This window comes from Balaenoptera borealis (genome assembly GCF_965194805.1).
Source record: "Balaenoptera borealis genome assembly, chromosome: 9".
Classification (NCBI taxonomy): Eukaryota; Metazoa; Chordata; class Mammalia; order Artiodactyla; family Balaenopteridae; genus Balaenoptera; species Balaenoptera borealis.
The window spans coordinates 21,959,091-21,983,421 of NC_138873.1; the positions used below are offsets into that span (position 1 = coordinate 21,959,091).

General features: G+C 38.7%; 1 protein-coding gene and 1 long non-coding RNA gene across 5 annotated transcripts in view; one reads left to right on the forward strand and one right to left on the reverse strand.

The window, feature by feature from the left end:
- LOC309634953 overlaps positions 1–24,331 on the reverse strand; it is a 738,917-nt gene that overhangs the window by 441,767 nt on the left and 272,819 nt on the right. The gene's annotated exons all lie outside the window — the stretch shown is intronic.
- The window catches only part of HIVEP2 (HIVEP zinc finger 2), a 193,250-nt gene that overhangs the window by 20,294 nt on the left and 148,625 nt on the right, over positions 1–24,331 (forward strand). The window lies entirely within an intron of this gene.

Consider the following 24,331-nt stretch of genomic DNA (forward strand, 5'->3'; position numbering starts at 1 on the left):
GTCCTTGCAGCCCCGGCGACCCCGGGCCGCCCGCCCAGGAAGGGACTGAACTTGGGCCCCCCGGGCCGCTGACACCCGAGAGAGTGTGAATGCGGTGACGTCCCCGCCGGTTTCAGCTGCACAACAGGAAATGCTCTCGGCCTCCCCGCTTCCTGCCCGGAGAAAGTGGGGCTCGTGCTCGTGCTCCCGCTGCGCCGGCCCAGACCTAGTTTCGGGGCCGCGGCGCCGCCGGCTCCCCCGGGGGCAAGGCACCGACTTTGCCAAGGCTCCCTCTGCCCAGCCTGCCTGGGGACTCCGCTGTGCTGGAAGGGCCGGGAGGTCGGGCGTCACAGGCCCTGGGGGAGACCACGGCACTTGCATCATAGAGAACCCCGGTCCGCTGGACCAGAAGCCTTGGGGCGGATAAGTGCTAAATAATGCTGGCTGCAGAGGGCCTGAGCGGACGTTTTCATTGCCTTGACAGAATGTACCATCTTTCCTTTTACAAAGCCCTACAGGCAACCTCTTGTTTCACCCTACTTCTGTCACCTTTTGACTTTGTTGTGGAAGCAAAGATAGGATGTTTAGTGCAAAGCACAAGCGTCGTGCCCTTATCCTCTTCGAGACAGAATCATTACAAGAAAACTCAGTATTTATGATTTTCATCGTTGTTATTTAGGTCGTGAATCTTATTTGAAAAAATGCTTATGATCTTGTGAATTTAGGAACAGTACTGTGGCCCTGGATTTACTATGCTCAAATTATAGATGCAGGTTTTTTTTGTTTTTTTGTTTTTACTATTTTTCTACTTTTTTTTTTTCTTTTGCTATAGATAGGCTTAAAAAATTGAAGCCAAGCAAATCCAGCCTTTTTAATAACAACGTGTTTTACTCTGCGTTAATGATCTTTTGAGTTACATTTTAGAATCAATGTTCAGTAATAATCTATTATTTAGTCACATGAATCTTGCCTCTTTCCTATACTAGTGAGCATGGTAAAGAAGAGTAATAGTAACATCAGCTGGGCGGTCATGATTGTGATTACTTCTCTGGTCGACTCACAAGTGGCCTTTGTAATGGTAGGTTGTGCCTTTGGTCCCACGGTCAAAATGCCAGGGTTCCCTGGGAGGTCTGCTAAGGTTTCTTATATCACAGACTTGACAGAGAGAGGATTTAATAGATGAAAATATGATTTAGTAGTTCATAGTAAACCTAGAAAATCATTCTAAACTGGCACATACACTGTTAACATGTTTTAAGTCAAACTGAGTCACAAAGCTAATGACTGACCTATGCTTTTACAATCGTTGCCTAAATATTTTCCTTTAGAAAAATTCCCGCAGGATCATTAGATGTGGATGTAGTACCATGTCATTTCCCTTGGGATGCTTTCAGCTGATCTATGCAATATGGGAATTAAAGAGTATTTGAGTACCCTTGGAATAAGAGCTATAGACTTAAACATTACATCGTTTTTAGATAGCTTTTTTTTTTTTTAATGTTCTGGTTCTAGTGTCTTTTTAAAAAAAATTATTTATTTATTTATGGCTGTGTTGGGTCTTCGTTTCTGTGCGAGGGCTTTCTCTAGTTGTGGCAAGTGGGGGCCACTCTTCATCGCGGTGTGCGGGCCTCTCACTATCGCGGCCTCTCTTGTTGCGGAGCACAGGCTCCAGACGCACAGGCTCAGTAATTGTGGCTCACGGGCCCAGTTGCTCCGCGGCATGTGGGATCTTCCCAGACCAGGGCTCGAACCCGTGTCCCCTGCATTGGCAGGCAGATTCTCAACCACTGCGCCAGCAGGGAAGGCCCTAGATAGCTTTTTCCTTTGACGGAATATAACTTAAATATCCTCTCTTTTTACCATGGGAGCCTCATTCAAGTTGTTTTCATAGCACTCTTATTTGGTTGTGAGATGCACACAAATACTTGTACAGATATTCTCGGTGACCCTCTAAAGGAAATAAAGTTAGAAATTAAAAACAGAGGGGAAATTGTGACTGCTCCATATTATGCCAAAGAGAGTGGACTCCACTGAAGGTTGCTCTCAATAGTTAAACGGATTCAAGGGGCAAATGGGATGGTTTGAGGGAAAATGTGTTGTAAAGCTGGAAAGCAATACGTTAATGCAAGATTGTGTGTGTGTGTGTTTTTTTTTAATGTGATTCTTTTTTCCCATCTCTGCCCCATAATAAAATTACACAGGAGGAATATCTGATACAACAAGGAAAACTGTTAAAGTGGAAATTAGTTTCAGTCCTTTGTGGCCACAATAGAGTTGGGTCTCCTGCACTATGCTTATTTGCTTTATGGTAAGATTTAACTGCTTTTAAACCCAGCTTGGCCATTTATAGCACTGGTATTATGGGAGTATTTATTTAGCAGTATTAATATAAGGGTCAATTACTCCAGATCTGTATTAGCAATAATCCGCAGTTTTTATGCAGCATCTCATTGGGGGTGCCAAGTAGGATCCTTAGACACATTAATTAAATCGCATAACAACCAGGAGATTAGCGTGCTGTTTTGTAAAAACCGCTGTGTGAGGAATTCTTATGGACTGTACATAGAATCTGCCTTTTTATAATGTTAACCCAAACCCAACACCTCATCTGTAATTGTGGTCCAAACATATATAACTTGATTCATATAGGAGTTACAAATATATCTACTATGGGGGGTAGATTCTACTTTTTATGCGGCAGGAGAATTTTGTGCCTGGATAGTGAACAAAACTATAAATCTGAGTAGGATGGGTAGAGGAATAAATCGTTTATTTCTCAGCTGAGAAGTTTGTGCTTCTTGGAGTAAAATTCTAGAATAAATGCAATCCATTATATCTTGGAATCATAATTTGAAATATTTTAGAGTATTTTTTAAAAAAATTTGTTTTCTACTGTCTGCCTTTCCCAGTGAATTTCACAAGCCAGGGCAGAGTTTGTCTTGTCCTCACTGATTCCTCAAGACCTAGAGCAGGGCCCTCCCCAGAGCAGATGCCCAGGGCACAGGTGCCCATTGAAGATACCAAGATGCTGCCACTATCTCTCATGTTTTAGACGCTGTTTCCTGTTTCTGGGCTGTAATTTCAGAGTCCTCTTTTTGTTCAGTGGTTTGAATTCAGCGAATATGAGACAGTATTTGATTTTTTTCAACGAAGTGTAAACACACAGTAAATGCACAGTAGGCATTTAGTACATTGAAAAATGTTGAAAGAAGCATGATATTTAGCAATATTGTCAGCCTGGGTGCTTTGTTTACTGTTCTAATTATGTGTAGTCCTCCTTTTTCATCTAAGGAGAATCGTTTTTTAACAAACGTATTGACCTGTTGATTTACAAAGGAAGACATTCAGTGAAGCAAAAGATCAGTCCACTTGAATTTGAATCATTTTTATTAGCACTTAACCCTAAGGCGCTACATACCAGTATGAGATCCAAAGATTCTTTGAGCTCTTAAACATGATTTCTCTTTTACCATTCATTGCCTAATAGGATCTTTGATGTTGCCTTTGAACCTTTCTGGAATTGGGGATTGTGGATTAAAAGGCCACTGCTCTACTTTCAGTGCCTAGGATGGTGCCCAGCATAGAATCTAGGGGCTCAAGGGGGCTAGCTTCTTGGGTGGGTGTGTGACCTGTGCAGTCCCACAGGCCCCTGAGCTTGGTTTAATGCTCTGTTGCCTGGAAATTCTTATTTTTTGAACGAGGGGCCTTGTATTTCTGCTTTGCACTGGGCTTTGTAAATTATGTAGCTGATCTTGGTGCTCAATAAATATTTGTGACAAAATGAGTAACTTGACTATAGGACTTGGAAGCTTAGATATTTTATTCCTGAAAGCATTGGTTTGATGGTGGGTCTTAGTTTCCCTATCTCTCTGAGGTGCAATGAATGAAAAACAGACTGGGTTCCATCCGATAAAGTATCTCAACTAGAAACTTATTTGGAAGTGAATATGAATGACCTTAAAAAAAAAAAGTATTTTCCAAAGTGTTCAATATAACCTCTTGGTTGGGTTGGCCTAAGTAAAAGTTCTGATAGAATGTGGAGGATTGAAGCTAACATAATGGGAAATGTAATAGCATCACCTCTCTATTTTATTCTTTTCTTTATAGTGTCAGCTGTATTTCAGTTCATGTTTATTTAAATATTAACTTTTAAATATTTGTCCTTATCAGTGATACAATTGTTCATAATTATGGATTTATTGATAATACTCAGTGTGTTAGATATTGGGCAGAATTTATATTAAAACATGTTTCTTTGTTTTCTGGAGAGTATGGATGAGTATGTAAAATAATGAGAGAAGGTATATAGTAGTGGAAGGAGCATGCTGTGGTCATCTGGCCTTTCCTTTGCCTCCAGAGGCAAGTTGATCTTTAAAAAAAAAAAAATCTATACTTAACGCTCTAGGGATGTAAATTTCATCATCCTTGTTGAGAGCCAGTTCTGTTGCTTAATCAGGTTTATGGCTGGAGAAGAGGCAGTGTAGAGCATGACCAGGAGTGTGGGTTTCAGAGCTGGGCTGCCTGGGTTTGAACGTTGCTTCAGCCACTTTCTAGCTGTGTGACTTCGGGAAAGTTGCATTATGTCTCTTAGCCTCAGTTTTCCTCACCTGTACAACAGGGGTAATTCCTAAAACGGATCTCAAAGGTTGTTCTGAGGATTAAATGAGTTAATATATGTGAAGTACTTGGTCTATCATAAGCACTCAGTACATACTAGGTAAGGAGGAAATTGTAAAAAGTCTACTTATTTACCTATTTAAGTTACTTACATATTATCAAATAATAATTGAAAGCTTACATCGCTACCCTCAAAGACATCATGGTCTAGCGAGGGAACTGACTTGGAATCTAAGGACTAGGATATTGTGGAATAAGTACAAAAATAGAAGGAAGTAGAGGGTGATAAGAAGGCCTAGAAGGAGCCCTAAGCCATCCTTGGGGGAGGGGTGAACCGTTTTCTCAGCCGTTCTTCTGAGGGTCAGTAGGTCTCTAGAAGAGTGTGGTGAGGGTTTGAGAGTGCATGGGGGAGTTTGGGGAATCCTAAATAGTTTAGTGTGTGTGAAGCTTAAAGGATAATTGGGAGCTCATGAAAAATAGGGTAGAGATGTAAGCTGAGGCCAGGCCATGAAGATGTGGACCAGAGATACAGGAGGGCAACCAGGAAAGTCATATTGTAGGAGCCAGGGTTTCCCCAAAGAGGGAGGAAGTGTCAATACCAAAGGCTATGGACAGTTAAAGTAAGATAAAAACTGAAAAGTGATTTAATAACTAGGAGATGGCTGGCGTTTATTTTTTGTCTGTCATTTGCTATGTCGTGTGAATGGCTATTTAAGCTCCTACTATTGGTAGGTGTAGGGGAGACATTTAAATTAGACACAGAGGTTTCTGATTTCGGATTAAATCCTCGAATTACCAAAAGAAGTTTAAAATCCTTTTTTCTCTAGTGTTTTCAGATTAGGATAAACAAGTTCAAAGTTAGTTCATGGCCCCACTCCATTGTCATCTTCAGTTGGGAGTGGGCAATGGAGCTTATTTATCATTGTAACTTTAGAATCTGATCAAGCTTTTAGTTAATAGTGATAACTAAAAATAAAAATTATTGAGTGCCAGGCACTTTTCTAGGCACTTTACGTGTGTTAATTTAATCCATATCTTTAAATCTTTATCCTCTTATCAGGCGGGGCTTTCAGTCTCCTTATTTTATAGGTGAAAAAACTGAAGGACAGAGAGATAAAGTATCTTGTCCAAGGTCACAAAGCTAGTGTGTTTTGGAGCTTGCATTTAACAGGCAGTCTGAATTAAAACCTCAAGACACCTCTTTATCATGACTGACCCTCCTGCTTCCTTACTGTAGCTGTTATACATTTGCTGGATACATGGGTGAATGAATGAATGAATGAATGACTGAAAACAGATGGGATTGATAATTACTCTTATCCAGGTTAGTAAACCTGATTTTAAAAAGTCTTTCTCCCTGTTAGTGGTTAAGTTTCTTTTCTTTTTCTAAGGGCACTTTTTTTTTTTTTTTAATTATTTCAAACAATAATCCAGCTCCTAAAGTCTTGAAGTTTAAGATGTATTTGGGAATTTGTTTCTTGGTAGTTGGGGAATAGCCAAATGAGCTCTCTTTCTGGTATGGGTCTTGGGGGGGGTGGGTCCTCAGTTTGTTAGTGGTGGTAATCCAGAACGGGAACGTGTTATCTGGGTGGTGCAAGAGTGGAACAGCACTGGAGCTCCCCGGGAAATGGTAGCACTGTGAGCCACTGGACCAAGGCCAGCTCTGAGTGCCCTGACCTTTGGAAGCCAGGACTCTTGGAGATACTAAGATAACTAAGTGACAAATAAGTAGCAGAAGATGACAGGAGGGACATTATTCTTATGTTTGTGACTTTCTTTTTAGCTGTAACTCTGTGACCTTATGTAGCAGGTATGCAAAATGGTCTATACTTCTTATCTTTGGAGGTGAAATGAGTGTGAAAGGAAATGTTTGCAGGGCTTATAGAAAATTTGACTACTGTGTCTTTACAATGAACAGAATAACTTCATATGATGAAACTAAATTTCCTACTGTAGAAATACTTTTTAAAAGTTTAAGGACATAAAAATGTGCTTGAAAGGTCTCTGTTTTTACCCAGAATAAAGAATATGTAGAGTGTTTTTTAACTCCTGTGGTTTTATCTGTGAATAGGTAACTGAGACATTTCTGCCTCCACTGAGGACCAAGATTCTTTGCTCTTTAACATTACTGACCAATGTGGAGTTGGTATATATTTATTTATAAGTTATTAATATTACTTGAGAATAGTCACACTAAATGTGAAAGGAGTGGAGTGAGAGCTGTGTCAGGGTATGTTTTTTTAAACTAAATATGATTATCAATATTTAAACATGTAACGTTACTATTCTTGCACAGATGATGGATATTGTGTTTTATTTCCTAAAGGTTAATAGGTTTGAACATAGAGTTTATTTGTAGAAGGCAAATAAGAGGAAATTTATAAAAGTGGGTCTTTGAATAGAATAATAATAGACTTATCCATCCTATAAACTGCATTACGACATGTGTTTCATTAAGAGCAATGTGATTTGAAAAAAAAGCCTGTATGTGAGAAGGTTACTGTGGACCTAGATTTAATTAGAAGATATTTGTAGACGGTTCCTGATTTGAGCTGTCATTGGTAAAGCACATCCCTGGCCTCACCAAAGAGAATCTAGTAAGATTCACTTTTTAATTTCTAAAGCACAATTATAATCAAATCTTAAAATATGAAGCTCTGAAATGGGTGAATCAAAGCTCTGTCATCAGGAAGAGGATAGAGGAATTTTATATATTTCATACAAAATGCATTTCATACTATTATTTTCTAGTTTTCCTTTTATTTATTTTATTTAGATCATATCTCATGAAAAAAGAGAGTTGAGCTGACTTACTTTAAAGGTCTTTATAATTTTTGACAGTTCTTTTTGCTTGTGTTTTTATAGACCTAAAATTTTTTAAAAAATGGCGAATACACTGGAATTAAGAAATCCAGTGTGAGTGAATGAAAATGTCATTAAACTAGGTAGAATATGGGATAGATCAGTGACTTGGAGTTAACAAAGACACTTAAATCAAAGTGGAAAATATGTCTTAAAAAATAAAACAATCTAAATTGTATGACTTAAAAGTAAAATAATATGTAGGGAATTATATACTATGAAGAAACACATGAATGTGTTAATAACAGATATTTATATTAAAAAAAAATAATGGTGGGAATGATTTAATCTGAGACTTCAGGCTCTCTCAGTTAAATTGCTTTTATGCCATCCTCATTTTTGAAATTATTGAAACCTGTATGTGTCAGTTTGTTTTTACATTGCTTGGTCATGGGAAGAAAACATTTGTGTAAGTTAAGGCTCTTTCATTCATTTATTTCCCCTGTACTTACAAGATATGAACATGTTAGTTCTCTAAAATTGAAAGCACATTGTGTTTATTGGTGAATAAGAAGTTCTTATAGAGTGCTCTATTTTTACAGCTGTGCTTCATGGCATCACGTTCCAAAGAGGTCAGCTGGGCATGACCTCATGGGCATGAATCTTGGGGAGACAATTCTGAAACAGCCACAGGCCTGCAGAGTTGAAAGCCAATGCAGAATGCTCAAATGCTGTAGTTAGGAGGCATCTAGTCTATTAGTGCTTTAATAGGGTTTTTTTGTTTTTTTTTTTAAGTAGAATCTAAATTCAAAACTGAATTCAAAGATAAGAGGACCAAGTAGGGTATACGGCCCAGGAGGATGTAGCTAGTAGGAAGCAGAATTTGCATCCATGAAAATTCTGGGTACTGTTGCAGTTTTAACTCTGAGTTTGCTTAATAGAAAAAATAAATAGGATGGTGAAGAGAAGGGTCGGGGGGGTTGAAGGAAGAAAGTATTGAAAAAGAGAGGAGAGAGACTATTGTGATAGTTTCATTTCAGTACTAATAGTGTTCTTGTTAAAATTCTGGAAAAATATGGTTTTGAGAATGTGTGTGAAGCTATTTGAGAGACAGAATTTGTTTATCTGATGTACAGATACGATTATTTTGGGGATATTGCTTAGCGTTGTTGCCCTTTGTACAATCATGTCCAAGGTTTGTGGCAGCTGTTGGGTACACATATCGTTGGAAGTTGTATATAAGGCTCTCATTAAATAAAATAAAATCTGAAATACTAACATTTCCTCATCATTTAGAAAGATGTGTTACATTCTCTTTTATCATCACTGTTAATGAGAATGAAATTTGTCAATTTGAAGTTCACATACACTCATACCTGTTGCCATCTTCAGTGGGTGAGCTTTACAGGGAAGTCATACATGTGACTTCTGCTGGCTGTTGCTGTGGCCTTCTCAGCACCACACCAAGACATGCTCTCAGGAAAATTTGAGGAAAATGTTTTAATAGGGCTGGGGTGAGTAAGTGACTCTCATTTTGGTGATGTAACACCAGTACTTTATTTTGCTATTATTAAGCATATTTTATTTTTCAAATCAAGTAGATTGATCATCTTAGAGAAGGAAGAATTGGTGGCAAAACTGAGAGCATATCACAGATGAAACTGTTACTTAACTTTCACTTACTCATATGTGGACAATTAGAATAAGAGTAGGAAAGAAGTTAGCTAATTAGCTTTGAAATTTTTAGTGACATAAATTAATAATTGTTTATGGCAGCATACATATTAACAATACCATATTAGAAGAAATATGTTTAAAATCTAGTTTAGCTAAACTAAACTATTGCCTTTAATATTTTTGTATGTCCACTGGGTTAGAATAGAATTTTGGAAAATTAAAAATTACTGTATATAAAGAAAGAATTTGCATTACAGTATGATAGACAATTAAAACACCGTAGCTTCTTTCAACACATATATCATGTTTGCTTACTATTCCTTAAGTTACTTAACAAATATTTATCGAATGTCTGTTTATATGCCAAACACTGTTTTAAGAGCTGGAGATACAGCGGGAACAAGAAAGTCGTGGTTTCAGCCCTTGTGGGGGACACTCATCCATATTAATCCAATAATCATATGAATGTATAATTACAAACTATGCTTAAGTGCTACACAGGAGAAGAGTAAGGTGCGAGGAGAGGAGAATGGGGCAGCTTCGTCTTTTTGGCGAAGCCAAGGAAAGATCTTCTGAGGAGGGTTGTGTTGAGCCCAGAGTGACTGATGAGGAGACGTTAACTAAGTGAAGGGAGTTGGCGGGTTCTGCAGGTGGAGGGAGCAGCTTGCACACTGGCCCGTGATGGGCGGGATCATGGGTCCCATCAAAATCAAAGGAGCACTGCTGTGGCTGGAGCATCTTCAAGAGCAAGGGAGGTGAAGGGGGAGAGTCGGTAGGGCCATTCCATGCAGAGCCTTGGTTTAGGATTTTGGTCTTTATCCTAAGACGAATGGAATGGAAAGCCAAAGAAGTTGTTTGAGCATGGAGATGAAAGGGTCAGATTTGCTTTGTGCATATTACTCAGTCTGCTGGGGAACAAACTGGAGGGTGCCAAGAATGGATCTGGAGCTAGTCAAGAGGCTAGTGCAGTAATCTAGGGAGTGGATTGTTAACATTGGATTAACCCACTGCAGTGGAGCGGTGTAGGTGGAGAATGGGGAAAAGAGGGGAGATTTGAGAAATTTCCATGGGGAGAAATAGAGGATTTGATGGTGGATTGGATGTGGAGAGTGAAGGAGAGGAAATAGCCAAGAATGAATCCTGTGTGTGGCCTGTGCACCTGAATGGGCAGAGTTGCCGTTCATTGGCCTGAGAGGAGCCCGGTTTCAGGGAGTGGTGACGTTAGTTTTTGGATTTGTTGAGTATAAAGTGGCTTTGAACTATCTATGTGGAGATGTCAAGTAGCCAGTTGCACATGTGGATCTAGAGGAGAGGATAGATTGCAGATAGAAATTTGGGAGCCATCAGCATATAGATGGTAATTGAATTGGGGTAGATGAGAGGATGTAAAGGAGGATATTTAGTGTGAGAAGAAGAGAAGTCTTGGGGCCAACCCTGGAGAATCCCCAACTTTTAAAGGCTTGAAACAAGGGAATGAGCCCACCAAGAAGATTAGAAAAGGCTGGCCAGAGAAGAAGGACAACAATAAAGAAAGTCCAGTGTCACAGCCTCAAAGTGAGGAGAGATGTTAGTTTTCCAGGGCTGCTATGACAAAGTACCATAAACTAGGTACCTGAAAATAGCAGAAATTTATTTTCTCACAGCTCTGGATATTAGAAGTCTGAAGTCGAAATGTCAGCAGGGTTGGTTCCTTCTGAGGGCCATGAGGAAGAATATATTCCGTGCCCCTCTCCTAGCTTCTGGTCCAGGCCTACAGTCCTTGTGGTTCCCTGGCTGGTACATACATCACTGCAATATCGGTCTCCATCTTCACATGGTGTTCTCTCTGTGTCTCTGTGTCTTCACATGGCATCTTCTCATAAGAACACTAGTCATACTGGATTAGGGTCCCACTGTACTCCAGTATCACCTCATCTTAACTAATTATATCTGCAACACCTCTATTTCCAAATAAGGTTACATTCTGAGGTACTGGGGTTCGAACTTCAGTATCTTTTTTTTTTTGTGGGGCAGGGCCCCAATTCAAATACAAGCAGATGGACTCTGTGTGAGACCTTACAGGGGAGGCAGTGACAATTAAGACAGAGTTCCCATTCTGATATAATATTTTAGCACAGGTAGTGTTCTTCTGTCCAATGAGGTCCAAATAAAGTGAGTATGGTGGCTGAGATGAATGTGAGGGTGGGGATAGAAAGAGGGAGGATAAGATGGGAAAAAAATCTTAGAAGAAATGAAATTTGAATTGGGCCTTGACAGATGGCGTTCAGGATTTAAATTTGCGGACAGTCGAAGTAGAGGGGCCATTATGGGGGAGAAAATCTGCCCAAAGTCTTGATCTAGAAAAATGTCCCCAGGCTTTAAAACGTAGGAATCTGTTATATGTAATTTAACATTAAAGAGCCATGTGCCTACTGGTTTCCTTTTATATAAAGGGATATTAGGTGTTTTGTTTGTTGCAAGGAGTCTTGTGGCATGAACAAGGCTGGGTTGTACATTCAGTTGCTTTAGTCAGCAGTTGCTTACTGAGAACTTACTATGTGCCAGGCACAGTGCCAAGGGCTGGGGATAAATCAGATTTTAATTAGGTATTTCACCATCCCTCCCCACACCTCTGCATTAACCATCATTCTAACACACAGTTTATGGTTAATAATAGGAGGATTTTATCTTATGACCTCATCCATTTTCAGAGTCATAAATTTAACTAATAATAATTGCACATCTTACTCAGGGCCAAGCACTATTCTAAATACTAACATTATATTAACAAATTTAATCTTTACCAAAACCCCTGTGAAATAGGTTCTACAATATTTCATAGACGTTAAGGTACCATCACTTGTAAGATGGCATTTGATGTACTTCTAAGAAAGAACAATAAACCCTGCAATTAATTGAAAGATGCTCTTGATGATAGTAAGACACCATCTGGTTTCAGAAATGTTGAAATATGAAGAATATGCATATGTCTCAGAATTGGTGGACAACTTAAATTTGATGGCATATGGTAACTGTCGTTAGTTGACAGATGAGGAAATGGAGGCACCGAGAAGGTAAATAGCTTGCCCAGGGTCACACACAGATATGCAGTGATGCCCGGATTCTAACACAGGGGGCTTAGCCATCCTGCTCCATCGCCTGTACCGTGACTGCAAAATCCGAGCACCTCCCCAGCGCCTTTGTTCATATACTGAGAGCCTGGTAGTGTTTCAGGGCCCCAGGTTGACCAAGTTTGGGGGATGTTGTGGCAGAAAAGGTGTGTGCAGAGGTGCAACTTGCTGCTGGCGATTTGACTAATCAAGCTTTTGGCAGGGTGGGGCTTTTGGTTGGCTGCTTTTTATCAATCTAAAATGTTAAAAATGAAGAAAGGCCAAAATGATGAGCAAAGAAGATGGGGGTGAAGGTGAGGTTGGGGCAGAAGTGGGTGACTTTCTTGTGGAAAATGATGCGTCTACACGGGTTTGAAGTAGTGCTTCCTCTGTAGGCCACCTCAGCACCCCCTCTAGCCCTTATCTCGAATCTCTCCGACTGTCATCACTTGTGCTCTCGCTCTTTTGCCTGGTTTCATTTCCTGTGAAGTTACCTTTCCCCTGGCCTAAGGTGGCCCTGAAGGTATCTTTAGCTTCCACGGCTTGTGGGAAAGTGTCCTGAAGCTTAATTAAGAACTGGAAACTGAATTAAAGTTGACTAAATAAAACCCTGAGTGGTGAAGTACAAACGTGATAACTTTTCCTTTTTAATTTTTCCGTCTTCATAGACACATCCAGTGTGCCCTGATACATGGGTTGCCCCCCGCAACAGGTTTTTTTCTTTTTTTAAATGAGACCTTTTATTTATTTATTTATTTATTTATTTATTTATTGGCTGCATTGGGTCTTTGTTGCTGTGTGCGGGCTCTCTCTAATTGTGGCAAGCGGGGGCTACTCTTCGTTGCAGTGCGTGGGCTTCTCATCGTGGTGGCTTCTCTTGTTGCAGAGCACGGGCTCTAGGCGTGTGGGCTCAGTAGTTGTGGTTCGCGGGCTCTAGAGCGCAGGCTCAGTGGTTGTGGCGCACGGGCTTAGCTGCTCTGCGGCATGTGGGATCTTCCCGGACCAGGGCTTGAACCCGTGTCCCCTGCATTGGCAGGCAGATTCTCAACCACTGCACCACCAGGGAAGCCCGCCCCAATAGGTTTTTAAAAAAATATCAGATATTGTTCATATGTTAGATTATTTGAAACTATCCAAATGATAACATGAAGGAAATGTACCTTTTTTTTTTTTTTTCTTTTTTTTCAGTGGTCCAGAGGAAGTTCTCAGAGTGAGAGAAGGGGTTCTCATTTGACTCCCAAGGCTTGAGTTTTTGAGGACAGTGTAGTTGCATGAATAAGAATCAAATGGATACAAACTTTATTGAAAAAGCTTCTCCTAAGCTATGCTGTCCAATTCCCACAGGTCACTGAGAGCACTGGCTTTGTCACCCTGCACAGGGGTTGGGGCCAGTCTCTGTGTGCTGGCTGATGACACTGACGTAGCGTAGCTGACAGATAGCCCTCTGATTTATGATATCAGCTCAGTACATTTTCGGACCTACTCCTAAAAGAATTTGATTTTTCTCCTTCTAAATATGCAGCACAAGCAATATTTCCAAGTAAGCAGTTACCACTTGATAATGATTACAAAACCTTACCATGCTTTAGACTTTTTTCTGTCTTCCTTTCATATCTATATTTTTATCCTCTGGATGTTCCCATTAATATTATGTTCTACCTAGTAGTCTTTTAATTAAGAATATACCTTGTATTTATGGAACTCTTACTGAGTTGGGTTGTGAGAGTGCTCAAGTGACTGTGACCCCGCTGGTCTGGAGGAGCTCACTGTAGGGGGAATGATGTGCACATAACTATCAAGCTAGGATGAAAACCACCATGAAAAGAGAAGTACGATGAGCAGAAGGGATTAATAGATGTCTGAGGAGCAAGCTATGAATTTCCACTCAAGGCACTTGGACAGGCTTAGTGGAAGGGAACAACACAGTTTGGTCAGTGTTGTTGGCATATGTTTAGAACTAGATGTAAATAACAACTGTTGTTTGTATTGGGATCTGTAGTTGTATTTTCGGAAGGAATGGTACTCTAGAGCAGTGGTGTCCAACAGAACTCTGCAGCGATGGGACTGCCCTATATCTGCACTGGCCACAGGGTAGCTACTAACCCCATGTGGCTTTGGAGCACTTGAAATGTGGCTGGTGCACCTGAGGGACTAAATGTTTAATTTTATTTAATGTTAATTTTAAATTAAATTTAAACAGCTACCTGTGGTTATCACATTGGACACTACAACCAGAGGAAAGATGTGCCTGGCTAACCCAGTATGGCGATTTGGGGTGGTCATTTTGATTACAAATCAAAGAGACTTTGATTATTTTTCAACGTAATTTGTCATAAATGCTAGTGCTGCTGGAGCAGTCGTGAGAATGCTAAAATACAGTGACTTTATTAAGAAATAATGACTGGTTAGTTAAATTAGTCACACACTCTTGTGCATACGTGTATGCTCACATGTGGCCACGTGCACACAGGTGCGTGCACACACACACAAACACACACACACACATCTTCCCCCTGGCTTCTTGAAATGGAGGGAGGGAGAAACATAATGTTTTTGAATGGCTTGCTGTTCTGAAGCACAGGTGATGAACTAATTACCCTTCTACCTGGGGCAGTGTCAGGCCGGGCGGAGAATCTCTGATGGAAGGAAAGGACCAGTTCTGGAAAGGGCCTCAGATGATTCTTAGTTTCCTCATCTATAGACTGGGCATAACAATACCTCCTCTGTCTGCCTCAAAGGATATGTATTTGTAAAAGCTCATTTTCAAGGTTCGCCCAAACAATGTCTAAGGTTTTGCTAACCCTGCATCTGGGCATTTCTCTGTGGCAGCAAGACATATGATGATACGTATTTTCTTCTTGATCTTAAGTGCCCTCTGGCAACCCCTACACCTCTTCAGAGGCTCGCGCTTGAAAATCTCTCCTTTTCAGTTCTGCCCCACGCTTGTCTTGGAAGTCGTCCTTTATGGGTTCCAGTGGTACTCTGCTCAGTTCTGGACTCGGCCCCTCTCAATGTTCGTTTGCCCACCGTACAGCGGAGTGCTGCTGGGCCCCCATCAGCTCCCCCTGAATGCTGCGTGTGTCTATTTTAAAGCTTTTTCATTTGTCTATGTTTTGTCTTCCTGGTCAGAATGGAAGCTTCCTGGGCAGCGACAGCTTTTCAACGTTATTTTTTTAAAACTTTTTAAACTTAATTTTATCCAGTGCTTTGCAGAGGGTGGCACTCGGTAAATGTGACAGGCTGATAGTGAAATAAGGACTTGGGTCTTTAAGCTCAGCCTGACATCTTCAATGAGCACTCTTTGATTATTCAGATCAGTGGTTTCAAGCTTTATCATGCTCAACAGGCTCCCGAGGTGCTTTAAAAAAGTTCAAGTTCTTAAGCTCTATAAATATGATTCACTAGGTCTGAGGAGGAGCATAGGAAACCTGAATTTTAAGAAGCAAATCAGGTAACTCTGATGCAGGTGATTTGAGGACTGCTCTTTGAGAAACATAGTCTATATGTTATGATACCATTTCCAAGTACTCTGCTTAAAGAAACCTTTTCTGACAGCAAATATATTTCTTTTAAGCAGAAGTGTGGGGATTTTAATGTTTTTGTAATTTTTTTAGAAGGGGATGGGAGAAGAGGTGGGAAATTTTGTGGGTAGAACATTTGCTTAAACTGTCTTCTCAAATGCCTGTCTGGGTCAATGAGATAATAGAAATATCACATCAGAAAGAACGCCACAATTTCATCAAACCACAGTGATATAAAACACTTAATAAGCCATCACTTGGAGCTTATTTGTCCTTATTTTAGTCTCAGTTTTCACTGGCTCAATGATCCAATCTTCTAGAGATGATGAAGAGCTGTACATTAGAGGGAAGGAGAAGAGTGTCGCTGGTAAAGGATGGCACACTGATTGCAAGAGTGATAGCGGACAGCCTGAAAGTGAAGAAGGAAATAGACAAACTATAGAGATCAGACGTAAGATCTTAAAAAGGCAAACAAAATGTAGGCCAAGGGGGAAGCCGAAGAGTGAAGGAGTAAGCAAATGCATGCATCTCAGTAGCTTGAGGAGGCATTACTGAGTTACCCCAGTTTACAGTAACTGTTTGTTGATCTTTCTTCTTAGAATCTGAGTTCTACCAGGGCTGAGACCATGCTTATCCCATCTGGTACTGCATTTCCAGGGCTTAATGTATTCCTTGTCTTATAGAAGAGTCTCCATAAGTGTTTGTGTGTGTGTGTGCGTATATAAGATTTGCTATAGTAATCTATGCTCATGATAATGACTCTAGTATTTTTCTAATAAATCAATATAAATAAATATGTAGGTTTTCTGGGTGATCTGGGTTCATGATAATGACCCTGAGAATTTTTTGGCTGAAAGCCGAGTACTTTTAAACTTTTCGATATATATTTTAAAAAAATCTCAAAAATTTTTGGTATGTGAAGGCTTATTCTACATCCTTAGTGTGTAATTCATTCCCCAGCTCTGAACTCTTTAATATTGTTGCCCTTTCCTCTGCCCTGTTCATATTTAAATTGTCTTAAAATGCATGGGGTTTATTTTTCAGATTATAAATGCTCATATATGTAGATGTATACTAAAATATTTTGAATCATCAACCAGTGTACACTATACCAATGCCACATGAACACAGCATATTTTAAAGTCTTCAAAAATATTCAGATAGATTTATGTATATAGATAGAAATCTGTATATACCAATTTGAAGATGTCTCTTTTTATATAGTTAATGCCAAATCATATTTTATATGGCTAATTATCCTTTGATATATCATAATGGTTTCCCTGGAGCATGATACATCTATTAAAATAGATATTTTAGCATGCACACTAATTAAGAAAACATATATTATGCGCTAGGCAAAAACATGGGCTCCATATAGTAGAGAAAACCATATTTAGATCCCTCCGAGATGGTATATCTGCTCTCCAGGTGTTTCTCATTTGTGTTTAAACTTGCTCTTTAGTAGGTTTTTGTTAACTGAAAAAGGAAAATTATTTCTTGATATTATATAAAGCAGGTTAAATTGTGCTGGCTTACTTTGTATTTTGTTTCAAAACTGTGTTTTTAATTGGTCGTGTAGAATTGGGAATTCATTTTCTCAGAAGGTTGTGTCTTACTGGGAGGAGGAAGAGGTGAAGAGGAAATTCTCTTTTCCCATAAGTACATGTTTGGTCTTAGGCAAAATTTTGAAATAAGGAGAAGTGTGACTCTGAGAGTGACATCCTGCCACTTAGCACCCCCTCCAACCTAGTGGGCCTGAGGGCATCAGGTTATCAAAATTTAGTCCTATGTTTTCTATTGCTGTATTCCTTTCCAGTCTAAACTACTCCAACATTTCTAGTTCCTGAATCATCTGTTTCCATTCCAACCAAAAGTCCCAGCCAACAGTTATTTAAGTACCTGTCCTGATTTGGGCAATGGGCTTGGAACTGTGTAGAAGGAAAGGTGAATCCTATGCTATTTACATTTTCAGGGAGTATACATACAATCTAGGATTGCTTATAAGACATGCATAACTAACTCATTACACTAGAAGACAGAATATGCATAAAAGAGGCATAAACCAAATGAAATGAAAGTTCAAAGAAAAAGATTACAACCAATTGTGGGAACTGGGAAAGGTTTTATGGACTTTGAAGAATGTTTAACATTTTAAAAGCAGAGATGCGGTTGAAAGATGGCATTCCAGGTGGAGAGAGTGTTACAGGTGAAAGTAGGAGCACCCCATATGGCTGCCTAAGAGTTGAATATTGCAAAACTTTTGAAGGCACCATTCACATAGACTGTGATATAAATGGTGCCCCCTGTAGTTGTTCAGCATTGTGGCCGTGAGTGAAAGCCAGGAGGCAAGAAGCGTGCAAGGATAGGATCAGAGAATCATAAGGAGTATATAGCCTGGACGATATTGTGATGGATCTTTAATGAAAGAGTGAAGTTGTTTTACCCCTTTCACTGTGAGCGAAAAGGTCTTAAAACCTTCTCAAACTCTAAGATTCTATGATTTCTCTAATTCAGTTGGTAAGAGGGACTGAGGAAGATTTTTGAGCAATGGAGTGGCTCAAATTTTCAGAAGATGAGTATATATATATATATATGGTGAAATGAACTGAGAAGTTACTAGACTTCAGATGTGTATAAAGTGATTCTGCCGTCTAAGTGATGCTGGAGTAATACATCAAACTGGGGCTCTGAGGGGTCACAAGATTATTCCCAAACCAGCCCACCCTTAACTTTGATACATCTTTACTTCTTCCATATCACACTAAGACTTCATTTTTTTGATCTCTCATTTGGCATCCTTATTAATAAGCTTTGCTAGACTTTCAACTTCTGTATTTCTTTCACCATTTATGTCTTGTCTTTCTGTATATCATGTACCCTCTGCCTGCACTTTTGGAAATAGACCTTTCTGAGTTGGTCCTAGGCTTGGACTCTGTCCTGTGAACTGCCTTAGTGGGCAGCCTCTTGATCACAGCTGTTTGTTTCTGGATTTCGATTCCCTTCTTTAGCTCCAGCTCCATGAATCAGGAGCCCAAGAAGGAGGCCTGTTATTAGGCTGTTGGAATAGGATAGGGACAGAGTCATCAGGCTCAAACTACAGGAGTGAACATGGAAAGTAATTCATTAATTCATCAAATGTTTATTGAGCCCTCTTGAGGGTAAGCACCGGCCTTGTGTGGCTTCCCTGGCTGGTCCTGCTTTCATTTCTTTGACCCTTCCTCCCTTCCAATGCTCTAAGAAGTTTAAGATTTTTTTCACAACAGCTGAGTCTCTCTGGGAGTATCAGCAAGAACTCTGGTAGTGTTAGAAGGCAACAACCCGGGGACAGCGGCAGCTGGTTTTATTTTTGGTTTTCCTCAGTCAGGTGTTTGTAAGTTGAGAATTGCCTGTATTCAAGCAACGTGATTTGGTAGCATGTCATGAACTCCCGTAGAAATAATGGATGTGGTACAGTTAAAAGGATAACAGTGAGCCATTCCTAACATCACAAGCTATACAGTAAATGTTTAAAGACCTGGGTGTGGATTAATGGCTCTGAGGACACGGATATGCTATGGGTCCTTCACAGTCTCATTTTGTGTAAAATTTGAGTCTTGCTTTGGGTACAGAGATCCGGCCGTTGGTGAACTTGCCTGGGGAATAGTCATTGTCTCATGGTAGGTACTGGTTGATGCATTTGGGAGATTTTATTTAGGAACTCATTAGATTACTGCATTCATTTGTTCTAGTCAAGTCTAAAATTTTATCCCTCATGCACTATTATGAAACAAATAAATAAAAGATATAACTATCCAATCACCTTTTACAATCTATCGATCTGATTTTTAATTTTTCCTTGTATACTCCTGATCTTTGCTCCTAGTCACACATTTGAAATAGTTATAATCATGATATTGATATAGCCCTTATTTTCAAAACCATATTTTCATAAACACTTCCCATTTTGCTAATTTCTGTACTCTAATTTTAATAGTTATATAATTTTGATTTATTTTAATGGTCACAGTTTTCTTAAAATTCTCTTATTTGTGAATATTCAAATTTTCTCCTGTGGGATTGTTTGCTAAAGGGTTTGAATATTTTTAGTATACATGGTCCCTATTTTTAGGTCACTTCCCATTTTCATCATAACAGTGCCAAAGTGAAAATCTTCCCTGCATTGTTGTTTTGGTTTGTATTTCTTTAATAATTAGTGAGCTTCCTTTTTAATTATATTTCTTTTCTGAATTGGCTTGTCATATTTTCTACTTTATTTCCTAGCTATTTTTGAAAAATAAATTTCTATGAGCTCTTTACATATTATAAATATTAATTCTTATTACTTATACTTGGTTCTAATATTTCACAATGGGATTTAATTTTGTTTTGTTATTTTGTAAGTTTAACCATTTTAGCTTAGTTTTATCTGGTGTATCTATTTCTGATTAGTATTTGATGAATACTTTCAAAGTTTTTTAAAAATTATAGTCATAAAGGTAGTGCAGTTCTCTGCTTATTATTCATGTTGCTTCTTGGTCTACTGTCAAGTGTATTGGATTCTTAAAGACGTGTATATTCTAGAATCATGGACTGATCAAGCCAGAGGGAAATTATCAGCTTATATTTTTAATATTTAGAGGATCTAACAAATAATATTTCCCATATCTACAGATAAATGTAGATTTCCAGATGAGAGTTTAGAAAGTAGATGAAAATTACATTTAAGACCTGAATACAGTGAAGCTGGTTGGTAAATTAAGAAATATATTTAACTTCAGGGTTTAATAACGAAAAATTGTATCATGTTTATAAAACACTTTAAAAACACTGTTTGAAAATCAATTTTTCCATGTTTTTGAGCATTTATGACACTGCTTTCCAGTGTCCTAACTTTAAAATTTAAATATAATTTCAGAAATGTGGCTTTAAATCATTGGTCATTTGCAAAAATCACTTTAGTGGCCTCTTATTGATTATCTAAACTGCGTCTTGTTGTTGCTTTTCTTCTTCTGAGGCTCAGATTCTATTATGTAACTGGGGTATACTTTTGGAATTTATAAAGCACTTCAACATTTTCTTTTTATTGGTTTAATTGATCTTATAATCATTTAAAAATAACCTCAGTTACCTGATAAATATTTAGTTTATTGGTAATAGTTGAGCAGTTTTATTTCTCAACTGATTTAGAAATAGGAGTTCAATATATCTTCCAGTATTTCATTACAGGGAGGAAGAATTTAAAAAGCTAATGAAAGACTGTTTCCTTTAAGTAATTTCAGAAGATAAATTGCTATATCAAAAATATAAATGGGTAAACAAAATCATCAAAACAGTAGTTAGGTTGGTTTTAATACATCACAGAGGAGGAGGAGTCATGCCAGTTGTGTGCTTATGACATATCAGCATACTCTTACCCTGGGTCAATAGATACGAAAACCACAGTTTGCTCATGGTTACTTAACTGATAAATTATGGTGTGGGATATGAAATTGAACCAATTCAATTAGGAAGGCTCAGAATGAAGTTTGAGGCAAGTTAGGATTGACAGATGAGAGCAAATGAATAATAAACTATTCTTACAGACTATTATAGGTTCGGTTTTACATTTTTAATATCTTCAGTATTGGTAAAGATGTTCTTGCATGTGGGACTTTTTCTTTTGAGGGGTAAGAAAGGGCAATTTATCTTCTTTGATCACATGATCAATTTCATTGAGCTGCTTTATTTTCACTCAGAAAGAGGATAGGAACTAATATCCATAATGAGTTACTGTTTAGACCTAAGTACACTAAAGGGAAATTTGTCAGTTCTGATAGTGTTTGGAATGGAATATGACATTCATCTCTGATTCTGCACCTACTGTATTTTCTCATAGGTTTTATTTTTTCATTTCAAGTTTGCTGTCCCATTGCTCATGCTGAACAACAGATTTATAGAATCATATCTAATATATTATTGAAGGAAAGTATATGTGACACTGTGACCTTTTGACTCTAGTATTGTTTTCAAGTGTTATTTACTAAGTTTTCCATGAAATGATTTTTAAGGAGAATCAAAGGGATTCTCTGGCATAAAAGGAATTGATAAATCATATTTGGGAATGATGTTATAATGATTTCCATTATAACAAATGGAAAACAAAACAAATGGAAAACAAAAGAACATGTGTCTTCAAACTCATCTACTTCCTACTCATCTATTTCCTTCTTCCTCATTTGGAGGTTCTTGTCAAATATACTAGTTGAAATCCAGGCAGGGCGAATTGATATCGTAAGTCTTAAAAGTACGAGAAGCTCGTGTTTTATATTGATACAAGCTCTTATATTTATATTTAGTCTTCAGTGAGTGAGCTTGTACATCCTGCTCAGTTCTTTTCTCTGTCCTCATTCCCCAATACCAGGCTGCCATTCTGTCTCCTTATAATATAACAAAATGACCAATCAGTGTTAGGACACTTTGAGTGAAAGAGATGCTCAGAGACTTATTTAAGCAGCAAATTGTCACAGAGATGTGGTTTAGTTTTGGCTATTTTTTACTTTATTTTGGTGGAATAATCAGCAAGAAAACAAGAGAGGAGTGAAATAGAGGAATATTGTGGACTTCAAGAAGGCATTGTTGGTTGATAACACTTTCTTGACAAACGAGCCCTAAAGTGTACCCCCATAGTGGCGATTTGTTTTGTTCTCTTATATGAATTTTTAAAAAAATAATTAATTAATTAATTAATTTTTTTTTAGCTGTGTAGGGTCTTCGTTTCTGTACGAGGGCTTTCTCTAGTTGCAGCGAGCAGGGCCACTCTTCATCGCGGTGCGCAGGCCTCTCACTGTCGCGGCCTCTCTTGTTGCGGAGCACAGGCTCCAGACGCGCAGGCTCAGCAGTTGTGGCTCACGGGCCCAGTTGCTCTGCGGCATGTGGGATCTTCCCAGACCAGGGCTCGAACCCGTGTCCCCTGCATTGGCAGGCAGACTCTGAACCACTGCGCCACCAGGGAAGCCCTGTTTTGTTCTCTTAATTGATATCGGATATCAGAATCAGTATGGGAATAAAAGGGAATCACTTGAGTCATCTGCCCGAGTATGGAGACTCCATATAAATGAAGTCTCTGAATCTAGATACTCTATACAGAAGAAGCACTATGTTTTATTTCAGAATTTCTTGAATTTACTCTTGACAAGAATGCCCCTGAGCCTGTAAATTATTATCATTGTTGTTACTAAGTGGCATAGATGAGAGACTGAACTTAGTAAATAATCATTTAAATTATATATTCAATCAACGGCAAGGGCAGATCTATTAAAAGTGTTTTCTGGCCTGAAAAAATATTATATTTTCACATCATTGTTTGCATTGCCTTCAAAGGATGATTACAGCATTTGTTCAGGGTATAGTGCTTATGGTTCAACAGCCCAAAGTCTTAAATCTTGTGCCCGGGTAGATGCTGTGTTGTACAGTAGTAATTCTGTAAATTATTTACAGTAAAGGGGAAAATACTGGAGAAAAGATCTATCTGTGTACTGCTCCCAGTTTTACAACAAGGGAATACTGTTAAAGTTCCAAAGTAGCTTCAGTAGTTCAGTAGTTGAGCTATTCCATCCCTGCTCCCCCCTCTCCAACATCCTGTTTCATCACAAATATTTATCATTTTATTCATCGGTTCTCCACCCGCCTTGTGGGCTGTTGTGCTTGCTGTCACCCGGCCAAGAGGCTGGGGAATGCCTGTCCACAAGCAGCATGGGGTGTCTGGCTAGGGTGCTCACCAGGTCCTGTAACTGGCTAACACTGAATTGTCGTCACTGTTGTGCCATTGAAATCCATGTAGAGTCAGCCTATTTAAATAATTACCAGAATCACCAATAGCAGGCATGTTGTTGCTAGTCATAGTGAAAATATACATACTATTTGTGGTGAGAAAAAAACTGACGTCTACAGCATTTGGAGATGTCATTCTGACGTGTTATGGAAGCATTAAAATTAAAGAAAAAGAAAAATGACTATTTAAACAAAATTACTGCCTAAAAACACTAGTCTGTTTGACTGCTTGGTTAACAGTTTAAAAGACTTGTCTGGTTTTCCTGAAAAGTTCATTTAGTATTAATTGGCTACTCACTTTTAAAATATTAAATATAAACTAACACAAAATACAATATGATAGATAATAACATACCTAGCATACCACGGCATACCCCACTTGTTTCAGAAGGGATGGATATTTTTGAAGAATATTGGCCAGGAATTTTGTAGACTGGAGTTATGGGTTTTGGAGAAGAAGACCAGAGAAGGTGCCCTTCTCATTGCATTATATTATGGGGTGTGTCCTGTCAACATAACTGATCACGATGATATTAACCTTGATCACTTGGTTAAGGTAGAGTCTGCTAGGGTTTCCACTGTAAAGTTACTACTTTTCTCTTTCCATGTTCTGTTCATTGGAAATCAGCCCACACTTAAAGGGAGAATAATTAAGCTTTACCCCTTGGAGGGAGGGAGTATCTACATGATTTATTTATTTTGGTATGGACTCATAAATATTTATTATTTTATTCTTTCGGTTATCATCCAGTGCTAATCACTCTTTATTTTGTTGCTCATAAGCTATTTTAAACTTTTAAAATTGTATTTTGCTTAGCCACCTGGTATTGTATGTAGCTTGGTGCCGCATGCATC